Source organism: Nerophis lumbriciformis, linkage group LG14 (genome assembly GCF_033978685.3).
Source record: "Nerophis lumbriciformis linkage group LG14, RoL_Nlum_v2.1, whole genome shotgun sequence".
In the NCBI taxonomy this organism is placed as follows: Eukaryota; Metazoa; Chordata; class Actinopteri; order Syngnathiformes; family Syngnathidae; genus Nerophis; species Nerophis lumbriciformis.
Window position 1 is genome coordinate 16,988,394 of NC_084561.2, and position 26,786 is coordinate 17,015,179.

The following is a 26,786-nucleotide window of genomic DNA, read 5'->3' on the forward strand; positions in this document are numbered from 1 at the left end:
TGGATGCATTAAACAATGTAACAAGGTTTTCCAAAGTAAATCAACTCAAGTTATGGAAAAAAATGCCAACATGGCACTGCCATATTTATTATTGAAGTCACAAAGTGCATTATTTTTTTTAACATGCCTCAAAACAGCAGCTTGGAATTTGGGACATGAGGAGGTTGAGGTGGGTGGGGTTGGGGGGGGGGGGGGGGGGTAGGGGTTAGCAGGGGTGTATATTGTAGCGTCCCGGAAGAGTTAGTTCTGCAAGGGCTTCTGGGGTATTTGTTCTGTTGTGTTAATGTTGTGTTACGGTGCTGATGTTCTCCCGAAATGTGTTTGTCATTCTTGTTTGGTGTGGGTTCACAGTGTGGCGCATATTTGTAACAGTGTTAAAGTTGTTTATACGGCCACCCTCAGTGTGACCTGTATGGCTGTTGACCAAGTATGCACATAACAAAATTTGGGGGTGTAGAGGGCGCTAAAATTTACATTTGTAGCGCCCCCTACGGGTTATGCTCAAAATTAGTGATGTCCGATAATGGCTTTTTTGCCGATATCCGATATTTCGATATTGTCCAACTCTTAAATACCGATTCCGATATCAACCGATACTGATATATACAGTCGTGGAATTAACACATTATTATGCCTAATTTTGTTGTGATGCCCCGCTGGATGCATTAAACAATGTAACAAGGTTTTCCAAAATAAATCAACTCAAGTTATGGAAAAAAATGCCAACATGGCACTGTCATATTTATTATTGAAGTCACAAAGTGCTTTTTTTTTTTTAACATGCCTCAAAACAGCAGCTTGGAATTTGGGACATGAGGAGGTTGAGGTGGGCGGGGTAGGGGGGGGCGGGGTTGAGGTGGGGGGGAGGTAGGGGTTAGCGTCCCGGAAGAGTTAGTGCTGCAAGGGCTTCTGGGCATTTGTTCTGTTGTGTTTATGTTGTGTTACGGTGCTGATGTTCTACCGAAATGTGTTTGTCATTCGTGTTTAATGTGGGTTCACAGTGTGGCGCATATTTGTAACAGTGTTAAAGTTGTTTATACGGCCACCCTCAGTGTGACCTGTATGGCTGTTGACCAAGTATGCTTACATTCACTTTTGTGTGTGAAAAGCCGTAGATATTATGTGATTGGGCCGGCACGCAAAGGCAGTGCCTTTAACGATTGTTGTCTGGGTGGAAATCGGGAGAAATTCGGGATAATGGTTACCCAGGGAGATTTTCGGGAGAGGCACTGACATTTGTGAGTTCCCCCGGGATAATCGGGAGGGTTGGCAAGTATGACTGGGAGACGCAACTGCTCTGTACTTCTCCCTACGTCCGTGTACCACTCCGTACAGCGGCGTTTTAAAAAGTCATACATTTTACTTTTTTTATTTCCCATCGGATCAAGGCTGCTTTCTCGGCCAAGCTATGTGCTTTCATGTCCAGCTATGGTCCCGCTGCCCATGCACAAATAGGTACATTATCAAAATGAGTTAAATGTGCACTTCTCAGTAAATGGGGGGAAATTAGTTCATTTTTGTTGTTTTTATAAACGCCCACATGTCACAGTAGGAAGGGGATTCATATTGTTACGGGCGGGTTGCAGCTTGCTGAGTGGTTCGTTCTCCCAGGATGCAAATGGACGACTCCGGACAGGCCTTGCAGGTAGGAACATGATTTAATTTTCGAAAAACTCAAAGAGGTACAAAAACAGAAAACAAACCGACGGGACAACGAAGCAAACAAAGAAGCCAGGCCGACTGACTGGCAAAGACAGGCTCAAATAATGCCTCTGATGAGAAACAGGTGAGCGTCCCGAACACCGGAGGCAGGTGAAAATAATAAGTAGCCATGGTAACTAAACAAACTCAGAGGTGCACAAACAGGAACTAAATGAGTCCAAAACGAACAGAAAACACAAAATCCGGACCACGGATCATGACACATATGGCCCCATTTGTCATGGTTTACCTGACACATGAAACGTGACAAATTAGGGGTGCACTATCCACTTTATTGAATATCTTAAAATGTGTTTCGTGGCAATTCCAACTTTGACCACAACATCAGTCACTATGTAGAGTGGCGCTTTCCATCATTTTCAACAGACTGCATTGTCAAATGATTAACCAACGCCCCTCTTCCTCGCACGTGAGATCCTCCCACGAATAGGGCCATATGAATTGTCAATGTTGATGATGTGCATTTATTAGAAAAAAAAAAGGATGAAGGTTAAGGCAAACAGAAAATTGTTGTCTATTTCAACTACTAGACCGTAAAGTGTGTTTTATTAGAGTACTTGATTAATCGAACAAACTAATCAATAGAGTACTCGATTACTAAAAATTATTGATGGCTGGAGCCCTAGGCGTATTTGTCAAAAAATAATAGCACAGTAGGCGAGCATGTTTCGTCAAATTGTCAATCTTGTGTGTTAAGGGGGTGGGGGAGTTACATACTTTTCCACATGTCTACAGTATATAGGCATGTTTAGAGTATTGTAATACAACACCATCTTTGGTAGACTGTCTAATATATAATATGCAATGTAAGAGGTACTGTATTTTCAGGACTGTAGTGCGTACAGGTTGTGGAGGGGGGCGTGGCCTGCGGGCCTGCCGCGGAACGGGGTGTGCCAGGACCGGCCTCGAAGACAGCGACAGGTGAGTGGATGGCCCAGGTGGGCTTTGTTATCGAATCACCTGTCGCCTTTATTAGCAGCAGCCGGAATGAGACATGCTGTTGGAGCTGGAGTGTGAGCGAGAGAGAGAGAGAGCGAGACACAGACAGAGAAAAACAATTTGCTGGAAAGCAGAATACTAGCACCTTGTGAGGAAAATAAAACAGTGTTGTAACCCTGATCAGGGCTCTTGTGACAATGTTTGGTGGTCCGAGGAACCCACGGGAGGGCAACCTCCACACAGGTATATAAGCCGCACCCACTAAATGTTATAAGAAACAAATATTTTCCATATTTAAGCTGCACCGTAGTATAAGTCGCAAACATACATGTTGTGAAATTAGTTATTTCCACAGAAAGATTTTGCAAATGTGTATTTGGATTCCAAATGGTGTTTCAAACACGGCAGTAAAACGGCTGATCAAACAAAACAGAAGTCATTGTCATAAACAGACTCAATAACTCCGCAATGACGTCTTGGGGTGAGTTTACTGAGGAATTTGTGAAACTGAAAAAATATAAAAATAATGTCATTGTAAGTTAATAATAACACAGACACTCGTAAACGTGTTAGTATATTAGTTAATGCTAAGGGCACTAGCTTGATTACATTACAATAGCACTTATAAATATGCATGAAAACACTCTTACAGATGTCACTCATGGGACGGTTTAGTAAGTATTAATTGTTGTAGTCAAATTGTAAAACTAACAAAATGTTGCTTGGAGTGATACATGAAGAATCCTTTGGAGCAAAAAACGCTATGAACTGTTTTACTTCCGGTTCAAGTCATTAAAACAAAGTACGTTTTCAAACCGCAACACAGTGAGCGAACTCGTCCAAAAGATGGTGCCGTAGCGCAAACAATAACACACCATGTCAGTGTTTCTGCTTGTATTTTTAATGAAAACTATGGAAAACAAAACATTATGTCCATTAACAAAGAAAAATCCATAAATTAGCCACACCGTTTTATAAGCCGCATGAGTCAAAGCGTAGGGGGAAAAAACAGCGGCTTATAGTCCGGAATTTACAGTACTCTTGTGTGCATATCTTAGAAATGTCAAGACGTAAAAATATTTAATTTGCTTACCTGTTGTTAAAAGGGTAAAACAGTTAAACAGGCAGACCTTAGTATCTTCTTTATCACAAGCAACCATATGGCAATATACAGTAAGTTATGCATGAATGTATTGAGCACATGTTTACAGAGTGGCAGTGACACTAGTCAATCTTTCTCTATGTGGAGGTCAAGCGGTAGATGGGATCAACCCCATCAAGTCATCTAAGTCAGTGTTTTTCAACCACTATTCGTGAGATACAGTCTGGTGTGCCGTGGGAGATTATCTAATTTCACCTATTTGGGTTAAAAAATAGTTTTTCACCTATTTGGGTTAAAAAATAGTTTTTTGCAAACCAGTAATTATAATCTGCAAATTATGTGTTGTTGTTGAGTGTCGGTGCTGTCTCGAGCTTGGCAGAGTAACCGTGTAATACTCTTCCATATCAGTAGGTGGCAGCCGGTAGCTAATTGCTTTGTAGATGTCGGAAACAGCGGGAGGCAGGGTGCAGGTAAAAAGGTGTCTAATGCTTAAACGAAAAATAAACAAAATGTGAGTGCCCCTAAGAAAATGCATTGAAGTTTAGGGAAGGCTATGCAGAACGAAACCAAAACTGAACTGGCTACAAAGCAAACAAAAACAGAATGCTGGACGACAGCAAAGACTTCCTGTGGAGCAACGACGCATCCACAAAGTACATCCGAACATGACATGACAATCAACAATGTGCCCACAAAGAAGGATAAAAACAACTGAAATATTCTTGATTGCTAAAACAAAGTAGATGCGGGAAATATCACTCAAAGGAAGACATGAAACTGCTCCAGGAAAATACCAAAAAAAGAGAAAAAGCCACTGTAGAGGTTGCCCTCTAGTGGGTTCTTAAGACCACCACAGACTGCCAGGAATTCATGATATAACACTGTTTTATTTTCCTTCAATGGTGCAAAGTCTTTTGCTTTCCAGCACAGTGTCTTTTCTGCGTCCGTGTCTCTCAGCAGCACCTCCAACTCCCAACTACTCGTTTCCTCACGGCTGCTGCTAATAAAGGCGGCAGGTGATTAGATAACAAGGCCCACCTGGGCCATCTACGCACCTGTCGCTGTCTTCGAGGCCGGTCATGACACACCCCGTTCCGTGGCAGGCCCGCAGGCCACGCCCCCCTCCACAGCCATCAAAATAGGAGCGCAAGACAAGAACTAAAACACTACACACAGGAAAACAGCAAAAAAATCAAAATAAGTCACGCCGTGATGTGACAAGTCGTGACAGTAAACCTACTTTGAGACAAGAGCTATATTGATGCATGCTTGGTTATGGTTTAAAGTCATATACAACAATTGCGACAACCACTTTTCACTGTCTACTGAGTTTCATTTTTTTAACAATTTCTGCTGGTGCCTCCGGATTTTTTCAACGCAAAAAATGTGCCTTGGCTCAAAAAAGGTCGAAAAACATTGATTTAAGTGCATGTTAGAAAAAGGGAGGGAGCAAAGGATGGGGAATGGAGAACAGCGGTGACTGGAAGGGGGTAGGAAGGATGGGGTCACCATTAACCAACAGGACAAGAAAGCCGCCGGGGCCTTCGATCGGGCCCACAGCGGTCAATAGCGACCCAGTGGAGGTGACGAGGGCAGGAGGAAGAGCGGTCTTGGAGTGTTTATCTATGGGGGAAGCATCAGGACATACAAAGCCAAACGATTAAAGCTGTTTTAAGGTAATACTTTTTAGAATCTATAGGTTCTTTAGCATCATTTTAGCCTAGTGAGAGAATGTGAATCAATGGGATGATTTATTATTTGTTTGCACTCAGGGCGGTATAGCTTTGTTGGTACAGTGGCCGTGCCAGCAACTTGAGGGTTCCAGGTTCGATCCCCGCTTCCGCCATCCTAGTCACTGCCGTTGTGTCTTTGGGCAAGACACTTTACCCACCTGCTCCCAGTGCCACCCACACTGGTTTAAATGTAGCTTAGATATTGGGTTTCACTATGTAAAAGCACTTTGAGTCATGAGAGAAAAGCGCAATATAAAAAAATATATATATATATATATATATATATATATATATATATATATATATATATATATATATATATATATATATATTAGGGATGTCCGATAATAGCTTTTTGCCGATATCCGATATTGTCCAACTCTTTAATTACCGATACCGATATCAACCGATACTGATATCAACCGATATATACAGTCGTGGAATTAACACATTATTATGCCTAATTTGGACAACCAGGTATGGTGGAGATAAGGTACCTTTTTTTAAAAATTAATAAAATAAAATAAGATAAATAAATTAAAAACATTTTCTTGAATAAAAAAGAAAGTAAAACAATATAAAAACAGTCACATAGAAACTAGTAATTAATGAAAATGTGTAAAATTAACTGTTAAAGGTTAGTACTATTAGTGGACCAGCAGCACGCACAATCATGTGTGCTTACGGACTGTATCCCTTGCAGACTGTATTGATATATATTGATATATAATGTAGGAACCAGAATATTAATAACAGAAAGAAACAACCCTTTTGTGTGAATGAGTATAAATGGGGGAGGGAGGTTTTTTTGGGTTGTTGCACTAATTGTAAGTGTATCTTGTGTATTTTATGTTGATTTAATAAAAAAAAACAAAAAACGAGACCAATAATTAAAAAAACGATTCCGATAATTTCTGATATTACATTTTAACGCATTTATATTATCGGACATCTCTAATTAAAATCGATTTTAATTGTTGCATGACCTCCAAAAAACACTTTTAACACGTAACAGGCCCTTTAAAAGTAAAAACTCACTTTTACAGCATATCAATCAATCAATCAATCTTTATTTATATAGCCCTAAATCACAAGTGTCTCAAAGGGCTGCACAAGCCACAACGACATCCTCGGTACAAAGCCCACATACGGGCAAGGAAAAACTCACCCCAGTGGGACGTCGATGTGAATGACTATGAGAAACCTTGGAGAGGACCGCATATGTGGGTAACCCCCCCCCTCTAGGGGAGACCGAAAGCAATGGATGTCGAGTGGGTCTGACATAATATTGTGAGAGTCCAGTCCATAGTGGATCCAACATAATAGTAAGAGTCCAGTCCATAGTGGGGCCAGCAGGACACCATCCCGAGCGGAGACGGGTCAGCAGCGTAGAGATGTTCCCAGCCGATGCACAGGCGAGCGGTCCACCCCGGGTCCCGACTCTGGACAGCCAGCACTTCATCCATGGCCACCGGACCTGTGCCCCCCCCCCCTCAAGGAAAAGGGGAGCAGAGGAGAAAAGAAAAGAAACGGCAGATCAACTGGTCCAACAGGGGGGCTATTTAAAGGCTAGAGTATACAAATGAGTTTTAAGATGGGACTTAAATGCTTCTACTGAGGTAGCATCTCTAATTGTTACCGGGAGGGCATTCCATAGTACTGGAGCCCGAATAGAAAACGCTCTATAGCCCGCAGACTTTTTTTGGGCTCTGGGAATCACTAATAAGCCGGAGTTCTTTGAACGCAGATTTCTTGCCGGGACATATGGTACAATACAATCGACAAGATAGGACGGAGCTAGACCGTGTAGTATTTTATACGTAAGTAGTAAAACCTTAAAGTCACTTCTTAAGTGCACAGGAAGCCAGTGCAGGTGAGCCAGTATAGGCGTAATATGATCAAACTTTCTTGTTCTTGTCAAAAGTCTAGCAGCCGCATTTTGTACCAACTGTAATTTTTTAATGCTAGACATAGGGAGACCCGAAAATAATACGTTACAGTAGTCGAGACGAGACGTAACGAACGCATGAATAATGATCTCAGCGTCGCTAGTGGATAAAATAGAACGAATTTTAGCGATATTACGGAGATGAAAGAAGGCCGTTTTAGTAACACTCTTAATGTGTGATTCAAACGAGAGAGTTGGGTCGAAGATAATACCCAGATTCTTTACTGATTCGCCTTGTGTAATTGTTTGGTTGTCAAATGTTAAGGTGGTATTATTAAATAAATGTCGGTGTTTAGCAGGACCGATAATCAGCATTTCCGTTTTCTTGGCGTTGAGTTGCAAGAAGTTAGCGGACATCCAATGTTTAATTTCATTAAGACACGCCTCCAGCTGACTACAATCCGGCGTGTTGGTCAGCCTTAGGGGCATGTAGAGTTGGGTGTCATCAGCATAGCAATGAAAGCTAACACCGTATTTGCGTATGATGTCGCCTAGCGGCAGCATGTAAATACTAAAGAGTGCAGGGCCAAGAACCGAACCCTGAGGAACTCCGCACGTTACCTTAACATAGTCAGAGGTCACATTATTATGGGAGACGCATTGCATCCTGTCAGTAAGATAAGAGTTAAACCACGACAAGGCTAAGTCTGACATACCAATACGTGTTTTGATACGCTCTAATAAAATATTATGATCGACGGTATCGAAAGCAGCGCTAAGATCAAGAAGCAGCAACATAGATGACGCATCAGAATCCATCATCAGCAGTAGATCATTAGTCATTTTTGCGAGGGCTGTCTCCGTAGAGTGATTTGCCCTGAAACCGGATTGAAAAGGTTCACAGAGATTGTTAGACACTAAGTGTTCATTTAGCTGCTGTGCGACAATTTTTTCGAGGATTTTCGAGATAAAGGGAAGGTGGGACACCGGTCGGTAGTTTACCATGAGGTCAGGATCAAGGTTAGGTCTTTTGAGCAGAGGATGAATAACCGCTTTCTTGAATGCTAGGGGAACAGTGCCAGAGGAAAGTGATAAGTTTATAATATTTAGCACTGATGGACCTAATAATACAAAAAGCTCCTTGATAAGTTTCCCAGGAAGTGGGTCAAGTAAACATGTTGTTTGTTTTATCCCACTTACACGCTGTAATAGTTCCTCTAATGTTATTTCATCAAAAAGAGAGAGACTATTTTGTATTGCAGTATCCGTCGTAGATACAGTTGTATCTGTGTTCATAGAACCCAGTTGTAGCTGGGATGCGTTGTCTTTAATCTCCTTTTTAATGAGTTCAATTTTCTTATTAAAGAAATTCATAAAGTCATCTGCCGAGTGGGTGGAGCTATTGGGAGGAGTCCCTTGTTGGGTTAGCGATGCTACTGTACTAAACAAAAATTTAGGGTCGTTTTTGTTGAGGCGGATGAGATTTGAGTAATATTTAGCTTTAGCTAAGGTAAGCATGCGTTTATACGATATTAAACTATCACTCCATGCTTGATGGAAAACCTCAAGCTTGGTCGCGCGCCATTTGCGTTCCAACTTTCTACATGATAATTTATGAGCTCTGGTTTCCTCTGTAAACCATGGGGTGCGCCTTTTAGGGGCCCTTTTTTGTTTTAGCGGTGCTATACTATCAATGGTTTTGCGCAGGGCATTGTCAAAGTTGTTAGTGAGGTTATCAATAGAGCCGACATAATTTGGGAATGGTGCCATTACCGAAGGCAGTAGGTCAGCAAGAGTCATCGTTGTGGCGGCATTAATGTTGCGGCTGCTATAGCAGTTATTATTATTATTAGTTTGTTGACAATGAGTCAGAACTTCGAATTTTATAAGGTAATGATCGGACATTACTTTAGTATACGGGAGTACCATAACTTTGGAGGTGGTGACACCCCTGACCAGCACTAGATCTATCGTATTGCCGTTGCGATGCGTAGGTTCATTTATTATTTGTGTAAGACCACAGCTATCAATTATAGTCTGGAGCGCCACGCACTGAGGGTCCGATGGGGTATTCATATGGATATTAAAGTCCCCCATTATGATTATATTGTCTGCGTGCGTCACTAGATCAGCAACGAACTCTGAGAATTCATTAATAAAGTCCGAGTAGGGCCCTGGGGGGCGGTAGATAACAGCCATATCGAGAGGCAGCGGTGCGACAGACCTCATAGTAAGCACCTCAAACGATTTGTATTTATTATTTAGGTTAGGGGTAAGGTTAAAGTTTTCATTGTATATTAATGCGACCCCCCCACCCCTTTTAAGGGGACGGGCAATATGCGCATTCGTATAGTTAGGAGGAGATGCCTCATTTAGCGCAAAAAATTCGTCTGGTTTGAGCCAGGTTTCGCTAAGACCAATGACGTTAAGATTGTTGTCTCTAATGACCTCATTAACTAATAACGTTTTGGGAGACAATGATCTTATGTTTAAAAAGCCCATATTATAAGTATTGGGCTGTTTTGACGAGTTTTTGTTTAAATTATCCGTAGTAGAAATATTAATAATGTTGCGTTTATTATACGTAGTGCACTTTAAATAGTTTCGACCATATCTAGGAATTGATACGACGGGAATTTTCAGATTGTTTGCTTGATGCTGCGATCGACTAAACGCATCATGATTTGCCACCTCAGTAGAATGCATATCTACCCCGGACACATTCACAACAGAAAACACATTATGTGAGTTGTGTGTTATTCTAAGAAAATTGCTATGCGTACAGGAATTATCCAGCCTGGCGCTGGCTAGTTCTAGCTTAACTGACTCCTCACCCGGACTAGCAGGCTCTGTAATTGCCTGTGACCGGGCTTGCTCTAGTGTAGTTAGTCAAATGTGACTTAAACAGTAGTCTATATTCTTAGACAGGATGATGGCGCCTTCCTGGTTAGGGTGAAGGCCGTCCCTCATCAGCAAGCCTGGTTTGCCCCAGAAAGAGGGCCAATTATCAATAAACGTTAGTCCCTGTTGTCTACAGAAGCTAGCCAGCCACTTGTTAAGCGAGACTAATCTGCTATATCTCTCATCATTGCCTCTCGCAGGCAGGGGGCCAGAGACAATTACTCGATGCCTGGACATCTTTCTAGCGAGATCACAAGTCCTGGCTATGTTTCTCTTTGTAATCTCTGACTGTCTCATTCTAGTGTCATTGGAGCCAACGTGTACAACTATATTCGCATAACTAGTGGTGCGATTAGCCTGTCGTACGTGTTTACTAGGCCTGTTGCGAGTTAGCTCCCTAAGATTAGCCTCTATGTCAGGTGCTCGGGCCCCCGGGATGCACTTAATTGTGGCTGGTTTGCTAAGCTTTATGTTTCGGGTGATGGAGTCCCCTATGACTAAGGTGTGGTGCCCGGTAGACTGGGGTGTAGGACTAGCTAAAGAGCTAAATCTATTATGCGTCTCAACCGGTACACCGTAGCTTGTAGGCCGCTTAGGACTACTACATGCTGGGCTAGTTAGCTCGCTACAGCTAACGCTAGCAGATGTGTCCGCAACATCTAAAGTTACGAGATTACTCTGCTCTAACTGGCGGACACGGCCCTCTAGCAGAGCCAGCCTCTCCGTGAGTAAGGTGCAAGACGCGCAGGAAGCCATACTCACGGTGTTTTCTGTCACCGAGTGAAGTTCCTGCTGTCTTCCGAGAAGTCCTGGTCACGGTGTGCAGGAGTAGACTCCTTCTGACCGGCGCCCGGCGACGCCTTTCTCCGCGCTAGCTTCGTTAGCTTAGCAGCTAGCTGCTAGCTAGCTGCGGGAGGGGTGGAGAGACAGAGATCGGGTGATTTGCAAGTTAAATAGTACTACTAAATATGTTGAGAAAGTAATAAAGAAAGCTGCAGAACAATTTAAAAGCACACAAATAGAACGATACTTAGCTTTTTCGAAACAGCGAGCAGTCAGCGAGCAGTCACGCACGGTGAACCGGAACCGTGGTGTATGAAAAACAACACAATTCAATGTAATAAAAACAAGTACAGTAGTTTTATGAAGCAATGTAATAATAACGTACACTATCTGGCTGCCTCCCCGTCAAACACACCGTCTGCAGCTTCTTCATATTTTAATGGATAAATGTTCATCGTTTAATTCATATTTTAAAGTTCCCGACTACTGTTATCGAATCCTTCTGTTTCAGTATGGTGCAGACTCGCAGTGCTATACACTCCAACTGCTTCATCAAGTCAGCTGCACGCCTTGTCAACGTTTTGAAGACCTATTCCTTTAATTCAATGAATATCATCCACTTCTACTACTTAGCACTCCATTTTACAATCACTTTCTTTGTTCCCATAGTTAAAAAAAGACAAGTTATGTCGATCTCTTGGAAAAAAAGCTAGTTCCAGCGAGCCAGACTGGCTGTTTTGGTAGGATCTTACGAGGTTTATTATGACATTCGCCATGATGAGGGGGCTCGAACCTGAATTTTTGCTCAGAATCTAGAGTATAACAATTTGCTGAGGACAGCTCGTATCCCAAGAAACCTCTTATTTTTTGTTCCTAGGTACACAAAATCATTTTGTAAGTGCGGTCAGTTTGCATATGTTTTTTTTTTTTAAATAAAAGCCCGCATGCAGCTGGAAAAGACTCTAGCCCCCCTTTCACAACCCTCAGAGGGACAAACGGTAGAAAATGGATGGAGATGGATGGAAAACTGCACAAGTAATGAAATTTCAGCAAGCAGTACAGTATGCCTTAGTGCACATTGTATCGCACACAGCTCTACAGTAACTTAATAATAGTAATAGCAGTTTATTGATTGGTAGACAGAGAACACAGACAATGGAATGAAAACTAAATGTGCCTTGTCTTAAACAACAAAAAAAAGTGAAATGAACAAACATATTCCAAGAAGGGTAAAACAACACAGAATGCCATATCTTGTCTTTGTTTACAAACCGTGGTGCACTTCTTTGTTGAATTATTTGTTTAGTTACCGGACATCATGCTGCTCTAGTGTCACACTATTTACACTACTTTGCAGACATAGGGCCTGATCTAGGAAAGGTATGTGTGAATGTGCAAACTTAATCAACTAAGATCGTGCGTAGAGGATTGTCTCCTAAATTGCCAGAATAAAGAGCGCAATCCCTTTAGCGTGTCTGTCTTCATGAATATGCAGATTATATGCTGATCGTCAGAACGCCACAATACTATTTTGCATTCGCTATGTGACCAAGACTGAAACAGTTTCCTGGCTGTGGTTTTGCTTCTATGTTTTGCACGTTTGGAATGGGCGATACGTGCAAACCGGCACAGGTACACAACAATCGGCGACAGACTATTCCGCGAACGTGTCGACAAAACATAATTGAATTTTCATTTCTCTACCATTAGCTGTCTCCAGAGGTGTTTCAGAGAAATTTGTCAGCATAGCCTACGTGCATACCAAATGTAACACAACCTCCAAATCCAGCATCTTAACCCCCGAGCTCGCCTGAGACCCCCCCGTGCTGCAACAATCTCTTTGCATGACCGTCAGAATAAGTGTATCTAAGTTATCACAAAACTTTGTGTTTCAATGAGTTCCTGGCGAGCAGACAAAAGCTGTCTTTGATCCTACCAAGCAAAAGGCTTGTAAAACTCCACTGTGTAGGGTGGGGAGCGACATGAGGGTGTCGGTTTCTTTGATGTATTGTAATCCACAGGAAGAGTTTGTCTTTACCCGAGATCTACAAAGCGGAGAGGAGGCATGGCCTGACCTCCCTCCAGGCACCTTTTCTTTTAAGTGTTTTACGACCTTTTCTTTGAACTGTTTTCTAACCAAAGGCAATGGATGTTTACGACCCCCCTCTCTTAGAAACAGATGTTGCCATCTAATCAGGGAAAGTAAAAATAAAAGACGAGGCGTACAATCTTTCGTCAGAGCATGGGACGACACTGTTCAAGGGTACAGTGTCTATGCGTTTCTCCTCAATTGAGCAAAAAATTGAATTATGTCTCTGTTTAATTCCTTGCTTGTTTAATAGATGTCATCAGTGTTTGAACCTGACAATGACCAAATCATTTTTTGCACAAACTGTCTGCATGCTCTTTGCCCTCGTGGACGTTTGGACCAGACTGCAGTTAGTCCTCGTTACCAACTTGAGTGGGCAAATACTCACATTCGATTGTGTCTGGCACTTTAGGTAGGTGTCCTCTTCAAAGATGAAACGTTGGTTTTCGCTGTTCAGGGCAGATGGCAGACAGCTTGTGTAGAGTCCTGTGGGTGAGCGTTTTGCTGATGTAGATCGAGTGGCCCATTGCGGCGATAGAGCCATAGTATGTGCAGGCATATGTTATGGACCAGTGTTTTTCAACCACTGTGCCGCGATGCGCCGTGAGATATTGTCTGGTGTGCCGTGGGAAATTTTGCAACTTCACCTAATTGGTCCAAAACATTTTTTTTGCAAATCAATAATTAGGATCTGCAAATAATGTGCCGTTCCTTAGTGTCTGTGCTGTGTAGAGCTCGGCAGGGTAACCACGTAATACTCTTCCATATCAGTAGGTGGCAGCAAGTAGCTAATTGCTTTGCAAAAGTTGTAATGTGTCGGGTGAGACGAGGATGGTTTGTTGTGATCCCAATATGCAGACCACAAGGTGCAAGTAAAAAGGTATGTAATGCTTAAAGGCCTACTGAAACCCACTACTACCGACCAATACCGGTATATTGCGGCCGACTGCATCAACACAAACGCAGCCGGTGTTTCATTGTTTACATTCCCGGAAGATGACAGTCAAGCTTTACCATTGACCTGTGGAGAACTGGGACAACAGAGACTCTTACTAGGAGGACTTTGAGTTGGATGCGCAGACGCGGTACCGTGAGTACGCATGCAGCTGCGGCTTCCAAACATTTGATCGCTTGCCCGTACGTGCGTGCCGCTATGTGCATGTCACGTACGTAACTTTGGGGACTTTGGGGAAATATATGTGCTGTATGAACATTGGGGAGGTGAACGGTACTTTGGGCTGTGGGATTGAGTGTGTTGTGCAGGTGTTTGAGTTGTATTGGCGGGTTATATGGACGGGAGGGGGGAGGTGTTTGTTATGCGGGATTAATTTGTGGCATATTAAATATAAGCCTGGTTGTGTTGTGGCTAATAGAGTATATATATGTCTTGTGTTTATTTACTGTTTTAGTCATTCCCAGCTGAATATCAGGTCCCACTCGCCTCTCACAGCATCTTCCCTATCTGAATCGCTCCCACTGCCCTCTAGTCCTTCACTCTCACTTTCCTCATCCACAAATCTTTCATCCTCGCTCAAATTAATGGGGAAATCGTCGCTTTCTCGGTCCGAATCGCTCTCGCTGCTGGTGGCCATGATTGTAAACAATGTGCAGATGTGAGGAGCTCCACAACTTGTGACGTCATGCTACTCGTCTGCTACTTTTGGTACAGGCAAGGCTTTTTTATCAGCGACCAAAAGTTGCGAACGTTATCGTCGATGTTCTCTACTAAATCCTTTCAGCAAAAATATGGCAATATCGGGAAATGATCAAGTATGACACATAGAATGGACCTGCTATCCCCGTTTAAATAAGAAAATCGCATTTCAGTAGGCCTTTAAACCAAAAATTAACAAAAGGGAAAGGAAAAGGCAATGAAGCATAGGGATGGCTATGCAAAAATAAAGTAAAACTGAACTGGCTACAAAGTCAACAGAAACAGAATGTTGGACGACAGCAAAAACTTGCAGCGTGTGGAGCAGAGACGGTGTCCACAAAGTACGTCCGTACATGACATGGCAATCAGCAATGTCCACACAAAGAAGGATAGCAACAACTTAAATAGCCTTGCTTGCTAACACAAAGCAGGTGTGGGGAATCTCGCTCAAAGGACGACATGAAACTGCTACAGGAAAAAACCACAATAACAGTGCAAGAGACAAGAACTAAAGCACTACACACAGGAAAACACCAACAAACTCAAAACAAGCACGAGGACCTGGTGGAGTTTAATTTTTTAACGTTTTTTGCTGGTGATGTGCCTCCGTATTTTTAAATGAAAAAAATATGCCTTGCCTCAAAAAAGGTTGAAAAACACTGTTATGGACAACCTTTACATTTCATTGATTGCCTTTCGAATGCAGAGATACTGTGACGAGATTCTGAGGCCCATTGTTGTGCCAATTATCCACCACAATCACCTCATGTTTTGGCCTGATTATGCACGGCCCCATGTCGCAAGAATGCATGTGATGGACAACCTTCACATTTTATTGATTGCCTTTCCAATGCAGAGATACAATGCCGAGATTCCGAGGCCCATTGTGGTGTCATTCATCCATCACAACCAACTCATGTTGGAACCTTATAACGCACGGCCACATGTTGCATTTGTGCATGTCCAGTTTGAGATAGTCTATATTGGCCTACACGACAATGCGTTCCAGTTCCTGCCAATATCTAGCAACCAAAATTCCACAGGTCTGAGACAGCCATACTCTACAGGACTTTACCATTCCCTATTTATTATTTCTCCTGATGTCTCTTCTCACACCCAGCTATCAGCACATTTGATGGGAAAAAAAAGGAGGAAATGTCAGGACAGTCATGTCCTGTGTTAATTTAGTGTATATTTATGTTTCTAGTACTCCATGTCCTCCTTTGTTAACGTTCTTGATGCCAGAAGTGCCTGAGCTCACGCACCTGTTTCTGTTTGGGGATAAGTGTGTCTCCACCTGCTGCTGCCACTAATCACTCCGCTTTCGTTTGTATTTTGCCTCGTTACTGGAATAAAACAATCTTACCTGCACGCCGCTTATGCTGGTTCCTCTCCATCCGCATCATGAGAGGACAACCATCCCTACCTACCATGCGACCCGATCGCAACGGAAAATCTGTAATGGAGCCTAATGGCGAATTTGAACTTATACCACAGGGGTCTCAAACTCACTCCCCAGGACCATATTTTGTGGCCCTCAACTTAACTTCATAGTTTAGTGTAAATGCAGCCCGCCCATCCTAGGTGGCTAACAATTAAATGTATCGTGGCAATCTTGAATCCCACTAGACACTAGTGTTGTCCCGATACCAATATTTTGATACCGGTACCAAAATGTATTTCGATACTTTTCGGTACTTTTCTAAATAAAGGGGACCACAAAAAATAGCATTTTTGGCTTTATTTTAACAAAAACAAATCTTACGGTACATTAAATATATGTTTCTTATTGCAAGTTTGTCCTTAAATAAAATAGTAAACATACAAGACAACTTGTCTTTTAGTAGTAAGTAAGCAAACAAAGTCTCCTAATTAGTCTGCTGACATATGCAGTAACATATTGTGTCATTTTCCATTCTATTATTTCGTCAAAATTGTTAAAGGCCTACTGAAATGCGATTTTCTTATTTAAACGGGGATAGCAGGTCCATTCTATGTGTCATACTTGATCATTTCGCGATACTGCCATATTTTTGCTGAAAGGATTTAGTAGAAAACATCAACAATACAGTTTGCAACTTTTGGTCGCTGATAAAAAAAAGCCTTGCCTGTACCGGAAGTAGCAGACAATACGCGCGTAACGTCACAGGTTGTGAAGCTCCTCACATCCGCACATTGTTTAAAATCATGGCCACCAGCAGCGAGAGCGATTCGGACCGAGAAAGCGACGATTTCCCCATTAAGTTGAGCGAGGATGAAAGATTTGTGGATGAGGAAAGTGAGAGTGAAGGACTAGAGGGCAGTGGGAGCTATTCAGATAGGGAAGATGCTGTGAGAGGCAGGTGGGACCTGATATTCAGCTGGGAATGACTAAAACAGTAAATAAACACACGACATATATATACTCTATTAGCCACAACACAACCAGGCTTATATATAATATGCCACAAATTAATCCCGCATAACAAACACCTCCCCCCTCCCGTCCATATAACCCGCCAATACAACTCAAACACCTGCACAACACACTCAATCCCACAGCCCAAAGTACCGTTCACCTCCCCAAAGTTCATACAGCACATATATTTCCCCAAAGTCTCCAAAGTTACGTACGTGACATGCACATAGCGGCACGCACGTACGGGAAAGCAATCAAATGTTTGGAAGCCGCAGCTGCATGCGTACTCACGGTACCGCGTCTGCGTATCCAACTCAAAGTCCTCCTGGTAAGAGTGTCTGTTGTCCCAGTTCTCCACAGGCCAATTGTAAAGCTTGACTGTCATCTTTCGGAAATGTAAACAATGAAACACCGGCTGTGTTATCCAGCACAACAGTCAGGGGGTGCATTCTACGGCGGGGGTGCGTTATCCGGCACAACACCTGCCGCAATACACCGCTTCCCACCTACAGCTTTCTTCTTTGCTGTCTCCATTGTTCATTGAACAAATTGCAAAAGATACACCAACACAGATGTTTAGAATACTGTGGAATTATAAGATGAAAACAGGTACTTTTCAGAGGCAGTATAATACCGAATATGATTCATTAGTATCGGGGTACTATACTAATACCGGTATACCGTACAACCCTACTAGACACTAACCATACAAACAATTTAACACAAATTACAACACAAGGAAACACAAGGAGCAACCTTCGTTAAGCAAGCTGTACAAATTTAGTCACGTGGTTAAAGCGTGATTCGGAAGTTAATACTTCGTGCAGCGCAGCCTCACCCAATCTCTACTCCAGGTAAATTGAGTTTCATGCCCTTGTTCTAGAAGGTCGTAGAGAACTTTAAACATGCTGTCGTCCTGCGTGGATAATGTAAGGCAAAGGGATTATGGGATGGACAGTAAATGCAGGGGCAATAAGGTGGTGATGTGGATACAATGTATGTTCACCTGTCAGCAGTAGCATCGTGGCTCAATGGCTTCTATCATTCTGGCGTCTCACAGCTCCCTCGGGTGCTTGACACCGGCACACACAGGAGTCGATGCACGAGGGAGGCGAGGGCGCACTGACGGGAGGAAAGGTCACCGCAGCATTTACAGCGTGACAACAACATTTCTGCAGTCACCCGTCTCCATTAAAAGGGGAATCACAGGGTTCAGGGTGAAGGCAAATCCACACGGGCGCGGTGCTGAACTTTGACATTCACGGCTATTAACCGGCAGGAGACGATGCGTAACAGCAAAACAATACAATTCTGATAATAAGGTCACCTAAAAAAACAAGCTATTGTCTTTCGAACAATAGACTGTGTTGACAGAAGCCTTTAAAATTGTCACAAAAAGACAACATTAATGACGGGATCCAAGTACAAAAATGTCCTGTGCATACAAATATTCCAGTTTCCCCTGATTGGATCAAGTAATGGTGTTGGCTAGGGATGTCCGATAATATCGGACTGCCGATATTATCGGCCGATAAATGCTTTAAAATGTAATATCGGAAATTATCGGTATCGGTTTCAAAAAGTAAAATGTATGACTTTTTAAAACGCCGCTGTACGGAGTGGTACACGGACGTAAGGATAAGTACAGAGCGCCAATAAACCTTAAAGGCACTGCCTTTGCGTGCCAGCCCAGTCACATAATATCTACAGCTTATCACACACACACAAGTGAATGCCCGGCATACTTGGTCAACAGCCATACAGGTCACACTGAGGGTCGCCATATAAACAACTTTAACAATGTTACAAATATGCGCCACACTGTGAACCCACACCAAACAAGAATGACAAACACATTTCGGGAGAACATCCGCACCGTAACACAACATAAACACAATAGAACAAATACCCAGAACCCCTTGCAGCACTAACTCTTCTGGGACGCTACAATATACAGCCCCCGCTACTCCCTACCTACCCCCACCTCAACCCAATGACAAGTGTGACCAGCAGATGGCAGTCACACACAAGAAATACATGTAGACTGCAATATGACTCACGTAAACAACACCAAAATGTTATATGTTCCATTGAGAATATAGAAGATTACACACGGCGCTCAAATATCTATCAACATGTTTTAGTGCGACTTTGGTAAGCTATGAAGCCGCACCGCTTAAAAGATTGTACTGTGCTTCAACATACGAGTATTTTTGTGATGTGTGTATAAGGTAAGACATATTATCTGGCGTTTTGTTTAGCAATATTATGCAAAAGCAACTTTTCTTACCTTCTGGTACATGCTGATCTGTATTTGGGATCTGCATAAATCCTGAAAATTTGCGCACATCCGCCTTTATAGTCTGTATTGACGCCGTAGTCGATAAGCTTCTTCTTTTTATTCTATCTTCTTGTTATGTGACATTCATCTTCCGCTGTTGCCATTTCTAATATAAAGTAGTGTAAAGTTCTTACTTAAATCTGTGAGTAAACTCGCCATGAAAGCACTAAAACATACCGGTGTAGTGAGTTCACATTATTCACCCAAGGAACTTTAGTTATTAGAGTTCCGGTCGGACGGGTTTTCACGGGACACATTTCCGGCCTTGTTATTGCACTAGTGAGCCACGGATGAGGAGATACTGCTCCGTTATTGATTGAAGTAAAGTCTGAATGTCATTAAAACAGTTAGCTCCATCTTTTGACACTTCTTCCACTCTCGTCATTGCACGCTACACCGCTACAACAAATAATAATAATAATAATAACTGGGATTTATATAGCGCTTTTCTAAGTACCCAAAGTCGCTTTACATGTAGAACCCATCAATCGTTCACACCTGGTGGTGGTAAGCTACTTTCATAGCCACAGCTGCCCTGGGGTAGACTGACGGAAGCGTGGCTGCAATTTGCGCCAACGGCCCCTCCGACCACCACCTATCATTCATCATTCAATTCACCGGTGTGAGTGGCACCGGGGGCAAAGGGTGAAGTGTCCCGCCCAAGGACACAACGGCAGCGATTTTTGGATGGTAAGAGGCAGGGAGCGAACCTGCAACCCTCAGGTTTCTGGCACGATTGCTCTACCCACTACGCCATACCGCCCCGACAAAGATGACGGGGAGAAGAAGCCACGTAAATAAGACCGCCCACAAAACGGCGCATCCTGAAGCGACTGTCAGAAAGCGGCTTGAAGATGATGTGTAAAACATAATCCATGCAACATCTTGACTAAAGAACCACCATTACATGTTATGTAGACCACAAAAAATATATATATACAGTATATATGACCCATTTAATGCGCCCTATAATCCGGTGCGCATTTTGTATGAAAATATACCTGACAAGACCCGCTCATCGGCTCATGGGCCGGAAAATACGATAATGTTGAATATAAAGAACAGTCAAACCCTTTATTTATTGAATCAAAAATATTGAAATTCAACGACTTAGTACATTTGCAAACAGCCAAAATTATGTACAAAGCAAACTATAACCTGCTACTCAAGAATGTACAACAATTTTTCTCAACACAAGAGGAGAAATATAAGCTTAGACAAAAATCTCATTTAAAACATTTGAAACACTTGGGACCTTTAGCATATTCGTATGTGGAATTAAATTATGGAACTGATTAAGCAAATAAATCAAACATGCACTAATATGACTAAGTTTAAGAGACTGTTCAAACTACAAGTGTTCACAAGTACAAAGAAGAACAATTATCTAAGAATATCTTCAAAATTAACAATATCTTGAACTTTAAAAAAAAAAAAAAAAGATGATTATTTGTGCATTTAATATGTATTTACTTACTTATGGTATATTTACCGTATTTTTTTAACTATAAGTCGCAGTTTTTTTCATATTTTGGCCGGGGGTACGACTTATACTCAGCAGCAACTTATGTGTGAAATTATTAACACATTACCGTAAAATATCAAATAATATTATTTAGCTCATTCACGTAAGAGACTAGACGTATAAGATTTCATCGGATTTAGCAATTAGGAGTGACAGATTGTTTGGTAAACGTATAGCTTGTTCTATATGTTATAGTTATTTGAATGACTCTTACCATAATATGTTACGTTAACATAACAGGCACGTTCTCAGTTGGTTATTTATGCCTCATATAACGTACACTTATTCAGCCTGTTGTTCACTATTCTTTATTTATTTTAAATTGCTTTTCAAATGTCTATTCTTGGTGTTGGGTTTTATCAAATAAATTTCCCCAAAAAATGCGACTTATACTCCAGTGTGACTTATATATGTTTTTTTCCTTCTTTATTATGCATTTTCGGCCAGTGCGACTTATACTCCGGAGCGACTTATACTCTGAAAAATACGGTATGAATTATTTATTTATTCACGGTTCTGTTACAGAGAACAATGAAATGGGATAAAACTGCTATGGTACGAAAAGCGGTTGGATGCTTCTTCCTACACCTTTTCAGACGTGCTGTAATGAAACAACTGTAAACATGTGATGCATTACGTTGTAATTGTATTGTATGCATGTTCAAAGATAAACTGAACTGAAAAAAAACATTACAATATAAAAATGTTATTTAGTGTAACAATTATACTCATGCGAAAGAGTCCTCCGATGCGCAGTTAGATTTCCGCATCCCTTGGATTCCTAGACATGCGCAGATGCAAGGGGTGCATGCATTCCAATCGGTATCTGTCAAGACTTGGTCCTTGGGGTTTGTTTTAGTCAACGTAAAGTTGAAGACGGGAATGTGAGTACATGATTTTATTTAACACTATCAAAAAAGAACAAACGAAAGGCGCACACAATGGCGTAGGTACAAAACTTGGCTAATGAAAACAAAAGACTTGCACAAAGGCAAAAAACTATAAACATGAAACAAAAACTTACTTGGCATGGGACTGTGAACATGGCATGAAGCAGAGTGATGATAACGTGTGATGTTTCCAGGCAGACTAACTGAAAACAATGGACTTAAATACTACAGATATGATTGACAACAGGTGTGTGAGACCGAACGTGAAAACAGGTGCAACTAATCGGTCGTCATGGTGACAAAACAAGAGTGCACAAATAGTCCAAAAACAAAACCGAACATAACTAAAACAAAACATGATCACACAGACATGACAGTATCATTTCTGACCGTAAAGTGTCTCCAGACTCCATTTGCCATTAGTCCTGCCAGTGGGACTCCAGGGAGACCAGCAAAACAGCATGCAGGCATCCTCACCTGTCGCCGTTAAATAAAACGGTATGATCTTTAACGCACGCCAAGGACCCTGCGGAAGTGAAATGAGTTGATTTGATTAATTGCGCAGCCTTAACTTATAAACTCATACAAGCAGCTTAAGTGTATTTCTAATATAGTCACCCCGTCAACATTCCTCTTCTATAAATTCAACTCATGTACGATCCCTGTCAAAATATTGCCTGCCCAATAATAACCAAAAGTGTATTTTCATTAATCCAGTCCTCTATGTCGCCACCTTCCTCCGGCTGGCCATTTTTCATTTCCAATGCTAAGTGCAGAGTAAATAATTAAACATTATGTCACATTTATTATGTGCCTGAAATGCGAGGATGGATCTGCCAGTCAGAAAAGCTTTTAAGTGGAAGCGATTCATTTAATATGATACTGAGCCTTAACTCTTTGTGTGAGCAGAGCAACTGAAATTACCTTTTTTTTTTTTTTTAACAAATAAAACAAGAGTCATTAGCTTCGTGACACTTTCATTTCACATCCCCGTGGGGAGTTATCTCCCAAACGAGGTATAATACGCCCAAGAAAAAAAGAATAGGAAAGACCAACAACAAATCAGTGGGGTGAAACTAACTAACACAAACCATCGCTCTTATAGACAACGTAAAGAATGGTATTAATATCCTTATAATTATTTCAAAGTTATTAGAAATGCCGACTAGACAGCAAATATGTACATATGAATAATCGTTACAGTAATGCGACGTTTTAAGACTAAATACAATGACCATTTGCATATTCTTGGCACTCATATAACAGAGTAAAGCAGTATCACTTTATAAACCAGCTTAACATATTTTCAATGTAAGCATGAAGCTTAAATCCTGGCGCATTTACGGATTCACTGTCTGTTGAGCATATACATAAATACATACAGACGTATCTGTCTGTGCATGACTTATTTTGTAAAGACATAATTGATTATTCATTGTAAGCATAACACTTGTGGGAGTATCGAGAACGGGGATATGACATCCTCTATGTGATATATGCTAAAGAGGCTGAGAGACGCTTAAGTCGTACAATTTTAACGGAATAACTACAGGCGTCAACGTTGATAAGGTAACACAAATGTGTATTTACAGGCCAGTAGATGGCAGTAAAACTATGTAGGAAAAATGGGTTCACTTTCAATTGACCTATACTGAACAAAAATATAAACGCAACACTTGTTTTCGCTCCCACTTTTCATGAGTTGAACTCAAAGATCTAAAACATTTACTGTATACATAAAATACCTATACCTCTCAAATAGTGTTCACAAATATGTCTAAATCGGTGTTAGTGAGTACTTATTATTTGTGAGGCCGGTTGGATGTACTGCTAAATTATCCAATTTCAGAAAATTTGGCAGTACATCCAACCGGCCTCACAAAAAGAAGTGTTTTTAATGGGATAACTACAAGCGTCTACGTTGATAAGGTAACCCAAATGTGTATTTAGCTGAAGCACGTGTGCCAGTCCAGTAGTTGGCCGTAAAACTATGAAGGCAGAAACGTATGCAAGTGTATTATTATGATGATAGTATAAATGATAGTATATATCTGTATCATGAATCAGTGGACCCCGACTTAAACAAGTTGAAAAACGTATTCGGGTGTTACCATTTAGTGGTCAATTGTACGGAATATGTACTTCACTGTGCAACCTACTAATAAAAGTCTCAATCAATCAATGAGGGCAGTAAGAAAATGGACCACTGCAACAAAATGAAGACGTGCAAAAAATGGGTTCACTTTCAATTGACATATACTGAACAAAATTATAAACACTACACTTGTTTTTGCTCCCATTTTTCATGAGTTGAACTCAAAGATCTAAAACATTTACTGTATACATAAAATACCTATACCTCTCATATGTCTAAATCTGTGTTACTGAGTACTTATTATTTGCCAATATAATCCATCCCACCTCACAGATGTGGTATTTCAAGATGCTGATCTAACAGCTACCCACAACAGAAGGCCGCACTGAAATGTGCAGTTTTATCACACAGCACAAAGCCATAGATGTCGCAAGTTTTGACGGAGCGTGCAGTTGCCAGGCTGACTGCAAGAATGTTCACCAGAGTTGTTGCCCGTGAATTGAATGTTAATTTATCTTCATAAGCTGTCTCCACTTTTGTTTTTGTGAGGCCGGTTGGATGTACCGCCAAATTATCCAATTTCAGAAAATTTGGCAGTACATCCAACCGGCCTCACAAAAAGAAGTGTTTTTAACGGAATAACTGCAAGCGTCTACGTTGATAAGGTAACCCAAATGTGTATTTAGCTGAAGCACGTGTGCCAGTCCAGTAGTTGGTCGTAAAACTATGAAGGCAGAAACGTGTGCAAGTGTTCTTAGGCTGAGGGCAGTAAGAAAATGGACCACTGCAACAAAATGGAGACGTACAAAAAATGGGTTCACTTTCAATTGACATATACTGAACAAAATTATAAACGCTACACTTGTTTTTGCTCCCATTTTTCATGAGTTGAACTCAAAGATCTAAAATGTTTACTGTATACATAAAATAACTATTTCTCTCAAATATTGTTCACAAATCTGTTTAAATCTGTGTTAGTGAGTACTTATTATTTGCCAAGATAATCCATCCCACCTCACAGATGTGGTATTTCAAGATGCTGATCAAACAGCTACCCACAATAGAAGGCCGCACTGAAATGTGCAGTTTTAGAACACAGCACAAAGCCATAGATGTCGCAAGTTTTGACGGAGCGTGCAGTTGCCAGACTGACTGCAGGAATGTTCACCAGAGTTGTTGCCCGTGAAATGAATGTTAATTTATCTTCATAAGCTGTCTCCACTTATGTTTTTGTGAGGCCGGTTGAATGTACTGCCAAATTATCCAATTTCAGAAAATTTGGCAGTACATCCAACCGGCCTCACAATAACAAAAGTGTTTTTAACGGAATAACTACAAGCGTCGACATTGATAAGGTAACCCAAATGTGTATTTAGCTGAAGCACGTGTGCCAGTCCAGTAGTTGGCCGTAAAACTATGAAGGCAGAAATGTATGCAAGTGCTCTTAGGCTGAGGGCAGTAAGAAAATGGACCACTGCAACAAAATGGAGACGTGCAAAAAATGGGTTCACTTTCAATTGACCTATACTGAACAAAAATATGAACGCAACACTTGTTTTTTGCTCCCATTTTTCATGAGTTGAACTCAAAGATCTAAAAAGTTTATTGTTTACATAAACTACCTATTTCTCTCAAATATTGTTCACAAATATGTCTAAATCTGTGTTAGTGAGTACTTATTATTTTCCAAAATAATCCATCCCACCTCACCGATGTGGTATTTCAAGATGCTGATCAAACAGCTGCCCACAATAGAAGGCCACACTGAAATGTGCAGTTTTATCACACAGCACAATGCCATAGATGTCGCAAGTTTTGACGGAGCGTACAGTTGGCAGGCTGACTGCAGGAATGTTCACCAGAGCTGTTTCCCGTGAATTTCATGTTTATTTATCTAGCATAAGCCGTCTCCAAAGGCGTTTCAGAGAATTTGGCAGTACATCCAACCGGCCTCACAAAAACAAAAGTGTTGACCTTACTAAACTCCAGTAATAACTAGCATGTGCTCCAATCAAAACACATGAAATCATGCTACCAACAAAGTGAGAACATTATGCAGAGACAACGTGGAAATAAACAGTTTAGTGAAAACCACGTTCCATTTGCTCGGGCAAAAATGGTCTCCCCCATCACTATCATTTCAAAAGGCAGGTAACCTCGATATTGAGATGTTGTCAACCTGCGTATTTCACATATTATGGATCACAATATAAAGTATGATTGATCTTTTCTCACTAACAACTCCAGTGTTGGACCTCGACCCCTTATTGCCTTAGTTTAGACCCACAGTCACCAATCTTGGTTATAAAAGAAAAATGCAAATTTTTTTGCCCATCATTCACAATCCCTGTGTGAGAAGACAACTCACCTCATTCTCTTTTCCATGCTTTCTAAATGGTAAAAATCTGTTAGTAAGAAGCGGCTAACAATGCAGTTAATTTGTGTTATTTGTGTATGTAATTGGCCTTTCAAATGCTCCAAAATAATCATCCAAAAACTGCCAACAACGCCCCATTTACATACCGTAACCTGCATATTAACCAATAGAGGCGCACACAATATATATTTTCACATCGAAAACGTGATTTTTATTAATTCTGATTCCAAATCGATTCATTTTTTTTTAAAGAATCAATTTTTGGATTAAGCGTCTGTTATTATTATTATTGATACTGTGGCTTCTATGCAGGGGATCCGATAGAGCAGCCGTTCCAGCAATTTGAGGG